General features: G+C 40.7%; 1 long non-coding RNA gene across 1 annotated transcript; it reads left to right on the top strand.

Moving 5' to 3' along the window:
* The first annotated feature begins 7407 nt into the window (after positions 1 to 7407).
* On the top strand, positions 7408 to 8213 carry LOC125491067. Its single transcript, XR_007268096.1, has 2 exons — positions 7408 to 7613; positions 7860 to 8213. It is a non-coding gene; the product is annotated as an uncharacterized LOC125491067 (long non-coding RNA).
* Positions 8214 to 11185: the final 2972 nt, after the last annotated feature.

Here is an 11185-nt window from a genome sequence, read left to right on the forward strand (position 1 = left end):
TCCTATAGTATATTACTGTGAAGTATTAACTATAAATAACGCGTTAACAGTGCACAAATAGTGAAGTGTTAAGCAAATCGCCTATTCCACTAGAATTGCCTGCTTTCGTGAGTACACCGGCATCCGAATCTGTGAATCATCGAATCCTACCCTACACACACAATTAACGAGACTTAATATCATCGAGCTCATATGGTACTGTTGTTTCGACCACCTCGTACAACTGTAAAACAGCGCATCGGTCGGCTACTCGACTCAGACGCAGAGGGTCGGCGGTTCGAGTCCTCATAGAGTTGAATCTTTTTCTTAATTTTATTTATTTGTAAACTATGAAGTGCAAGAAATGCGAGGGCTCTGTTATAATCAAAGACAAAATAGTCTGTTCCCGAGAAAGTTGCGCATCGATTTATCACATTAAGTGCGTTAACTTAAAACCTGATGAGCTAAAAAGACGAAGCGCCTGGCTCTGCACAACTTGCAAAGTCAGTTGCTGTTTCGCTTGCAATGTTTATACAGAGGAACATGAAAGAGTCAAATGTAGTATCTGTCCGCTTGTCTACCATAACTTGTGCGTTGGAGTAACCTCAGCAGGGCTAAAAAATCTGCACGATTGGCAATGTCCCAGCTGCATAAATAAACAACCAAAAACGGATAAAAGCAATACGCCTATAAGAAACCTCTCATCGAATACAAGCACAGCCAGAGCTGCAAGCGTATTCCAAGAGGGAATCGTATCGGCTGATCTAATGGACCTGCGTACTTACATTGAGACGTGCAACGAAAAAGTGAGAGCAGACTTGTCACAGATTTCAACTATCCTAGCGTCGTTAACTACTGAATTCAAGGAAAAGTTTGCTAAGATGGAGGAAAAAATCGGAAAAATACATGAGCTTGAAACTGAACTCAGCGAAGCCAAGAAACGCATTACGGAGCTGGAATCGCAGCATGTAGTATATATGAAGGCTTCTATTCAGCAGTTGGAATCCTCTGTCAACAAACAAAACCAGTATAACTTGAGAAATGAAATAGAGATTGCAGGCGTGGATGAGTCTGAGAGTGAAAGTCTGCAACATATTGCTACATTGGTCTCCAAGAAGGTCGGTGTCAATTTAAAAGAAGAAGATGTCGACGAGATAACACGCGTGGGCCCAAAACGTGGATCAAATAGCAGGCAAGCTCCTAGTAAAGATCTCTTGCCACGCACTATTGTGGTCAAACTAGTTCGACGAACGAAACGGAATGAGATCCTTCAAGCGGCTAAGATAAGACGTAACCTAACGTCCGATGGCATAGTGGAAGGACCTTCAAAGAAGTTATATATAAATGAGAGACTCACGAAGGATACTCGCTTGTTATTTCGAGACGCCAGACAACGTTCCCGACAGCACGGCTTCCGTTTCTGCTGGATCCGGGATGGTACAATTCAAATCCGTCAGGAAGAAAAAAGACCTGCGATCACTATTAGATCATCGGATGACCTGGACAAGCATTTGGGACCTATGTCAGCACCAAATTCGGCCTGACCTGCATACCTGCATCTTAATTTTTGTTTTATGCATGCCTATAATCTTACATAGTTATAATCAACACTCCACAAAATACAACATTACACCCATAATATTATGTTTATTCCAATTACTTTTAACATACCTCGACATAACATACACCAACAAATCATCAAGCATATATTACTCATTTAACAATGATATTCCTCAAGACGAAACGTTATCTCAAAATCAAAATTTTACGTATTGTAATTCTGCAGTTTCGATTATATTAATCAACACTTTTTATTCTACAGTTTACTGGCCTCCCTATTGATACATTAGCTGAAATTGACCGTTCCGTTGATCAATCGTTAAGTATACCTTGTTATTCGGTAGAAACTGCAGAACAAGGCAACAATATTTTTAGTAATGAGTACAATTTTCGTATTGCTAATTTTAACATCAGAAGTATTAGTAAAAATCTGGATATGTTTTTAATTGACCTTAAACGATTTCACTTTGAATTTGATATTATTGTACTGTCTGAGTGTCACCTAAAAGATGCGTCTATAGTAAAGAGCTTACCTGGGTATTCACATTATCGCACAAATAAGTTTATCAATAAGAACGGAGGTGTTGTAGTCTACGTCAAGTCATGTTGGAAAGTTTCTGTATCTGAACCAGATGTACTGGATGCAAATTGTCTTTGTATAAACTTTCCAAACATGTTCACCATCTTCGGCATCTACCGATCGCCATCATTTTCTAGTTATAATAATTTTACGAACTCTCTTGATACTGTTATTGCTAATTTGGATAAAAACGCTACAATAATGCTCGTAGGAGATATAAATATCAACATAATGCCTGATTCTCTTACCACTGAATCCAATGAATACCTTTGCTGGACTGCCGAACGAGGTCTTAAACCAGCTATCAGTAAGCCTACCAGACTTAAAGCGTGTCTTGACCACATCTTAATTCATAACAAACAAAACGGAATTGGTTTAGTATGTCAAACAAGCGTTACTGATCATTACTTGGCAATAGCAGGAGTTGCTACTCAAACTAAAAGACCGGCTAAGTCAAGAACACAAAAGAAAACAAATTTTGAAGCTATTAAAGACGAATTAAAATCTTATGACTGGTCAGAACTCTACGTTTCCAAAGACTCATCTGAAGCGGCTGACAAACTCACAACTGTTCTCAATGAAATTTGTAATCGCCACACAAAAACAGTACATTTAAGTCGTACTAAGTTTACACTCAAGGAATGGATCACCCCTGGTATAACGAGGTGTATCCGACATAGAGATAAGTTGCATCTACAAGTAAGGAGAAACCCAAATAACGCTGTCTTGTTGGTAACGTACAAAAGATACAGATATTTCTGCAATGAACTACTTCACAAACTGAAATCTGAGTATGAATATAACCAACTATCAATTAACAAAGATAATCCGAAACGGTTTTGGCAAGTTATTAAAGATATTTGTGAACTCAATAAAAATAAACATGAATCCTCCGATCTTCTGCACTTCAGAGATAACCCAGAAAAATCATTGCAAGCGTGCAACAGTTATTTCTCAAGTATAGGGAAAAATCTAGCCACAGATATTCTGCACAAATCAAAAAAGACAGAAGCACAGCTCGCCTCTGGAGTGAAGGCTTCGGGTCCAGCTAATTCATTTTTCCTCTCTCCTACAGACGCTTCTGAGATCGGCGACTTAATTAACAGCTTAAAATACGGGAGTGCGTCGGGGTTGGATGGTCTAAATACAAAACTGCTAAAATATATTTCTAATGAAATAGTCGTGCCTGTCACTTATATTTGCAACAAAAGTTTAGAGTCCGGAATATTCCCTGACTGCTGGAAGACTGCTGTGGTTGTACCCATTCACAAAGATGGAACCAAGAATGACCCCTGCAATTTTAGACCAATATCTCTTTTGAGTGTTTTATCCAAAATACTTGAAAGAGTTGTAAACAAACGGCTCATAAAATTCTTTGAAGACAATAATGTACTATCTGGGTTACAGTTCGGATTCCGGCCAGGTAGATCCACTGAGGACGCTATTCAGGTACTATTGGAGGATGTTTCCTCGGCCTTAGACGAAGGAAAGACATGTATCGGAGTCTTTCTAGACTTAGCTAAGGCTTTTGATACGGTGTCTCCTTCTATCCTACTTAGTAAGCTTGAATCTTTTGGGGTTCGGGGGCTTGCCCTTGAATGGTTTAAGAGTTACTTGACTCATCGTAGCCAACGTACGAAAATCGGTGCAGATATCAGTAATACATCATCTGTACTATTTGGGGTCCCGCAGGGCAGTGTCCTCGGTCCCACTCTTTTTATAGCGTATATTAATGATATAGCAGACGCAATACCTCGTTGTGATGATGTGAAAGTCTTGTGTTATGCCGATGACACTGCACTAGTGTTTAAAGGACCCAATTGGAGGGACGTCGTATCTGCTGCAGAACGAGGAATGAGCACAATCGCAGCGTGGCTGAGTGATAACCTCCTTACTTTGAACACAAAGAAAACAAAATACATCTGTTTTCATAAAACGAAGGCATCTGAACCCCCCGAATCACTTCAGTTGAAGGTACACACGTGCAACTTGCAAATGAATAATCTGTGTACTTGTGATTCAATAGGAAGGACGCATTCGCTGAAATACCTCGGGGTGGTGGTTGACGAGAAGCTCTCTTTCGATCATCACATTATGTATCTCTCGGGAAGAAGGAGGCGAATGATTTATGTTATGAAGCTTCTGCGAAACGGGGCTCATATGGAAGTGCTAATGCTGGTGTACAGATCTCTGTGCGAATCTAATTTGACCTACTGCATCTCAGCTTGGGGAAGTGCCCACAAATCGTCTCTCATACTGCTCGAAAGGGCCCAGAGAGCTGTTCTGAAAGTTATGCTAAGAAAACCGTACCAATATCCAACTAACGCTCTTTATGCTGAAACAAAAGTACTAACTGTCAGACAGCTGTACATTCTTAAGGTTGGGCTCTTACACCACCGATTCACCATCAAAAGCCCTAACTATGAGCACCTACTGGCGAAGCGTGTCTTCTTGGTTAAATTACCTCAGGTAAAAACGGAATTTGCCAAGCGTTTTAGGCCTTATGCGTTTTACAGTATCTACAAATCAATTTTGAAACACGTCAGTATTCAACGCTGCTCCACTTTGGAATGTAAAATACAGATTGTACGATGGCTTCAAACACTGGACTATGATAAAACCGAATCATTGTTGGTCACACAATTATAGTTAATAACTGTATTTAATATATTTGTATAGGTGTATAAATGGCATATATCACGCATTCTACACACACATACAACACACACACACACACACACACACACAACACATTATTTAATATTTTCTTTTGTTTTTCTAAATTATTTGATCCATGTCTAGTAGCTATCACAGTTTTGTATAAACGTACACTTGTATTCTGGGTGCCCGCGATACAGTTTTACTAGTGCGGGGCCCGCTGTTAAAATGTAAATTGTGATATGTTTTTGTTCAATAAATATTTTTGATTTTTTTTTTTTTTTTTTTTTTCTCCGGGAGACTCAAGGTCTCCCCACTCCTTCGCAGCCTGCGCGGCTGTACATGGCCACATGCACAGCCGCTCTTCCCGGGGCCGCTATTATGCGGCGGCTCGGACCCCCGTCCTCACCGCCCACAGCCCCTAACCTCCTTTTGGTCGCCTTCTACGACGGGCAGGAGATACCGTAGCCTTATTCTTACTCCCGGGCTACAGGGACGCGACGGGCTCACCTGGCCTGAGCCCTTCGCCGTCGCCTCCGAGCTGGATCGGCCCTCTCCCGATCTCGCTCTGCGGCCTCTTTCTGGACCATGACGGTCTCACAGAACGAGACCACGGCCTTCCAACACTCCTTGCCTCGAGTCATGGCTGCCACCACTGAGGGCAGTGACAGATCCGGCCCGATCCTGTTAGCCAGGATCTGCCTTTCGGACTCCCACGCTGGGCACACTGCAAGTGTGTGCTGCGCGGAGTCCAGGCTGCCTTCACAGTGGTGACACGACGGTGCAACCTCACGCCCTATCCGGTGCAGGTACTCACCGAAGCAACCGTGCCCGGTCAGCACCTGCGTCAGACGATACGTGAGGTTGCCCGGTCGTTGCATCCATGCGTCGAAGCACGGAAGTACGGCTGCGACAGCTCGCTGCCGACAACTTCTCGGCTCCTCCAACCGCTCCCGCCAGTGCTCCAGAGCGACCTGGTGCTCGTATCGCCGGACGGCTGATGCGGGCTCCGCATCGGCAACTTCCACATTGTGTAGTCGCTGGTACACTCGAGCGTCCATTTCCGCCAAGATGTCGAGTGGCGGAAAGCGACCCAACAAAGTCGCCGCATCGTACGATATCGTGCGATATCCGCGAACAACGCGGATGGCCATCTTACGTTGGACGCTGTTGAGCAGTGCTCGGTTGCGTCGAACACCCGTCAGTCTCTTCGACCAGACAGGTGCTCCGTAGAGGGCCATGGATCGCACGACTCCTGTATAGAGGCGGCGGACTCCTTCGCGAGGACCCCCCAGATTCGGAAGCAGCCCATGCAAAGCACCAGCTACTTTTTGTATCCGGGGGGCTAACCTTTTGAAGTGTTCCTCGAATGACCAGCGACTATCCAGGACTAGGCCGAGGTAGCGCATATGCCGTCCTATGGCGATACGAGCATCACCAACTTGCACCGCTAGGTCAGGTGGTTCCCTGCTCCTACCTTTTTTTAGGGTTCCGTAGCCAAAATGGCAAAAACGGAACCCTTATAGTTTCGTCATGTCCGTCTGTCCGTCTGTCCGTCTGTCCGTCTGTCCGTCTGTCACAGCCGATTTACTCGGAAACTATAAGTACTACAGTGATGAAATTTGATGGGAATATGTGTTGTATGAACCGCTACAAAAATATGACACTAAATAGTAAAAAAAAGAATTGGGGGTGGGGCCCCCCATACATGTAACTGAGGGATGAAATTTTTTTTTTCGATGTACATACCCGTGTGGGGTATCAATGGAAAGGTCTTTTAAAATGATATAAAGTTTTCTAAAAAACATTTTTCTTAAAGTGAACGGTTTTTGAGATATCAGCTCTCAAAGTCGTAAAAAGTATGTCCCCCCCCCTCTATTTTTATAACTACGGGGTATAAAATTCTAAAAAAAATAGAGGTGATGCATGCTAATTAACTCTTTCAACGATTTTTGGTTTGATCAAAGTATCTCTTATAGTTTTTGAGATAGGTTGATTTAACTGTAATTTTGGTTAAGTTATTGTGCTTACACTGATTTGCTGCTACGGAACCCTTTGTGCGCGAGCCCGACTCGCACTTGGCCGGTTTTTTTTTTTTTTTTTTTTACGAGGGGGAAATCTTCAGAAAGATTCCCGCCGACCTCGGGGGAGGAAGACGGGATATGTGGGATTTTTACCCACTAAAACCCCCTCGGTGGCCACCATCAGTGCAGGTAGGTTCCGGGCGGCTCCGGGATCTCCAGGGGAACGCACCGGAGTCACCTCGCACCGTGCCGCAGCTCTTCTCCGGGAGACTCAAGGTCTCCCCACTCCTTCGCAGCCTGCGGCGGCATGTACATGGCCACATGCACAGCCGCTCTTCCCGGGGCCGCTATTATGCGGCGGCTCGGACCCCCGTCCTCACCGCCCACAGCCCCTAACCTCCCTGCTCCTACCTAACCTAACCTAACCTAACCTAACCTAACCTAACCCAGTCTGCGTCCAACCGCCTTACCGAGCGCCACGTTTTTGTAACGCTCCGCACCGAAAAAATCGGGAAAAATAGCTATTTAACCTCCTGATGCCCACGGTCCTTCTGTGAGTACTAAACGAGTATAGTTGTTACTGCCCAAGCTACAATATATTTTTTCTGGACTAAATGCCCACGGTCCTTCTCCGAGGACGAATACTTTGTGTTTGAACCATATTTGAATTTACCGCTATTATTTTTTGGGATTGCATCTATGGATTTAACATTCCATCACTGACAGCTGTCTTAAGTGCCATCTGAGGATAATCAATCGTTCATTGAAAAAACGTCAAAAAACAGAACCATGGCGGGGCCACCGTCGACTAAGTAAGTTGTAATCTCATTTTACTTATGTGATCTAATCATTTAATTAAATAACTTTAATAAAATCTTATTGTTAAGTATATTAGCAAGAGACGAATACTAATATTTTATCAATTAAGGATCTAAATAATATTCTACGATCATCCATTTACATTAGTACTCGTCTGAGTACCGTGGTCTTCAATAACATAAACTTTTAGTCCGCTATACTATAATTTTAGATATACTTATTTTTGTATTTTTTTACAGAATATAATGCGAAATCCAACAAATTGAAGCAGATTTAGCTATGTCGGACATAGATCTCTCGGATGACGATGACATGACGACATAAATGACTCACCATGAACCCGTAGAATTTGAATTTTGTGATGATGATATCCAGGAGCTGCTAGCTGAGCCTTTCATTTTATCTTATTTTGTGCCTATATTGATCCCAATAATTATAATAGTTGATAAGTGTGAGTTTATCTAGAATAAATATAAGTTCTAAACTTATGTGAGACTGATTTAAAGTGTTAAATGTGTTCCTAAGTGGTTCTTATTTCATTAGTTTTGTTATTTCTAACAAATTACCTTATAAATATATTTTCTACCAATAAATTAAACTTTTTTTAACTGCCCACGGTCCTCACATGAGGACTAATGATTTTCGAATTTAAACCTATTGAAACTGGTTCCTTTTTTAATGCATTACCCGTACATACTACTAGGAACACTATATAATAATTTTTAATAGTTTAAGTTTCTGGGCAGTAAGCTAGGTAAACGCAATAGTCCTTGTGTGAGGACCGTGGGCAGATAGTCCTAAAAAATAAAATAACGGCTGGGCGTCAGGAGGTTAAGTCCGATTTTCGTGAAATAAAGTTTATTGTGTGCGGTGTGCTGCGACTTAGCTGGTGGTGAAATTAGTTTTTGTAAAAAAGTGAAAGAAGAAAGTGGAAAAAAGTGATTTTTTAAATCTTTTTTGTCGCGTAAGTCGTGAAAGCGATCGACGACCCCCAATTTTTCTTCGCGGCTCTGGTGCGTTTTGGTGACCTCAACAATCCACCCAAGTTTCTTTCGCTGTCGGTTTAAGTACAAGCGGCAAAAAAACAAAAACCACGTGGCCACGAGGTCATAGATCCCAGGGAGTGCGGCTAAATTGGAAACTACACAGCGAAGCACGCCAATTTGCAGGTAGCGCAAACAATTTTTTATTTTCAAAATTTCGTGTTTTTGATACATAATTTTTATTTTAATAAAATTTAACTTTGAAAAAATTAATAACTTTGAAAATAGATCTTTTACAAATGTGTTTCTTCTGCTAATCCTATGGACAATAATGAACTCTACATTTATAAAAAAGAATTTTTGAAATCCGTGCTGTAGTTTTCTTGTTATAGATTTTTCAATATTTTAGGTATAAACGTGTTTTTACTCAGCGCTTTTGTAGAGACGAAATATACCCTAGTCATAAACAATCGTATTTATTTGTAATAACTCCCATAATTTTAATTTTTAAATTTGCTGTATTTATATTTTTTAAATAAAAATTTGTAAGATAATACCTGTTTTTTGCTAATAATTTGTCAGGGTTTGCATAAAACATTTTTTCGTTGGCGTATTTAGACGGGGGCCGTCAAGCCCGAGCCTAATCTCGGAGGGTTTCGGTCAAGGGAATACAAAGTTGGCTCGTGGCAGCCATCTTGGACGCCATCTTGAAATTGTTCAAACGGCAGTAGCTTTGTAACCGACACTTCGATCGAGACGTGGTTTTCGACTCCATGTTGGTCACAAAAAACTCTATTAAATAGGTATATTTTCGTCTCTACATAGAGCGACAAAAATTTTTGTGTAGAGACTTGGGCAATTCGTGGAAGTCCATGTTATGGTCTTGATGGTGCAAACCGCACCCTTGTAGGTAACTCGGACCAAAGTTACACAATTTTAAAGTTTTCGGCGGCCATTTTGTCCGCCATTTTGAAAAAATTGTTTTACCTATATCTCAGGCTCTGGTTGTCTGATTGGAGTGCGGTTTTTTCCTCTGAGTATATCTCCACTGGGACTACTGTTTGACATGCATGGGTCTCTAGGTCTCTACATAGAGCATCTTAATTTAGTTATATAATATTATAGGTATTTTGCTTTGTTATTAAATGAAATTTATGAATGTTTATTTTATTTTACACCACACCTAAGTTTTAAAGGAAAAACCTTTACTAATAATAATAATAATAAAAAAAAAAAGTAGAGAAGGAAAAAAAAAAAAAAAAAAAACCAAAATATACCTGAAACAAAAACACACCTTTTGAAGAATGTATATATTGAAAAAAAAAAAACCTTCTCACATCTTTTCTTTATATAGCAATTTTATTTTTAATTATTTTTATTGTGATTTTAGAATATTTGTCGGCTTTTGCCTCCTGTCTGTGATGTATTAATATGTAGGGTAACTCGTCATTACTATTTGAGAATATATTGTGCGGTATGTGTGAATAAACTAGTCTCGCTTAACCTGTGTTTCTATGCAGTCAAGTCCTTTTACACTGTCATTTTACTATTATTTTTTTATTTCATTTTATCTGGTATTGGCTATTGCCTCATACAATTATAATTTTTTTTTTTTTCCTGTATTGTATTGATTGGCTTTTGCCTTCCTGATTGTCCCTTTGCAATTCGCACATTAACATAATGTCCAACAAACAAGCGACCAAGGTGAAGCCCATGGACAAAGCCCGGCCACCAGCAGTTCGCGTGTCTAAGGCTCCACCAGTTACTCGTCGCATTACCTCTAGCCTTACACAGTCTACTCCGGCACCCAATATCCCAATGCAAGACCCAGGTTCTGCCCTAAATGATGGTACCGAACGCACCGTGCGTCCCTTATTGGCACCCGCATCAGGGACTATAATGTGGCAAGTTACTTGGCGACCCTCCTTGCGGGGTGAAAGAAGTGGCGGGGGCGAGGTAGCACGACATGCTACACACGTAGAAAAGTGTGCCCGGATTAATCTCGCGATAGCTTGTAACTATTTCTGACGTAAGTAAAATTTTATTCTATGAGTGTTCCCGTAAATGTCATATTTAGCTTAAAATTTATAGTTTGACAGCATTAAAATTTGGATGTTTACCTTCAGAATATCTACCAAGCACAAACATTACCAGGATTCCCTAAAGTGTAAAGTGCCGAGAAAAGCGAGGCCATACATCTCAACCCTGAATACTCTGAGGTTTGAGAATTTATTTATGTAAAAGTGTTTTATTTTATAAATCAATTTCCATGTCACTTTCATGTTCACTCTCTGTTTGAACTTGTTCATCGTCGTCGTCATCCTCATCTTCATCATCATTTTCATTAACTTCAATTATAAATCTAAGACAAAAACCAAAAAAACATTATACCTACTTTGAAGTATAATGTACTAGAGTACGCCAGTCATATTAGTTCAGTGTACACCTATAATATTTTATGTTTAATTTACATTAAATTATAAATAAACAATAACATACCTGTCCAATACTTGGGTGGATTTCAACAAGTCCTAAAAAATCTTCATTTCCGTGGACTTTTTTATCTTAAGGTTTTTTATATT

This window comes from Plutella xylostella, chromosome 30, assembly GCF_932276165.1.
Source record: "Plutella xylostella chromosome 30, ilPluXylo3.1, whole genome shotgun sequence".
NCBI lineage: Eukaryota > Metazoa > Arthropoda > Insecta > Lepidoptera > Plutellidae > Plutella > Plutella xylostella.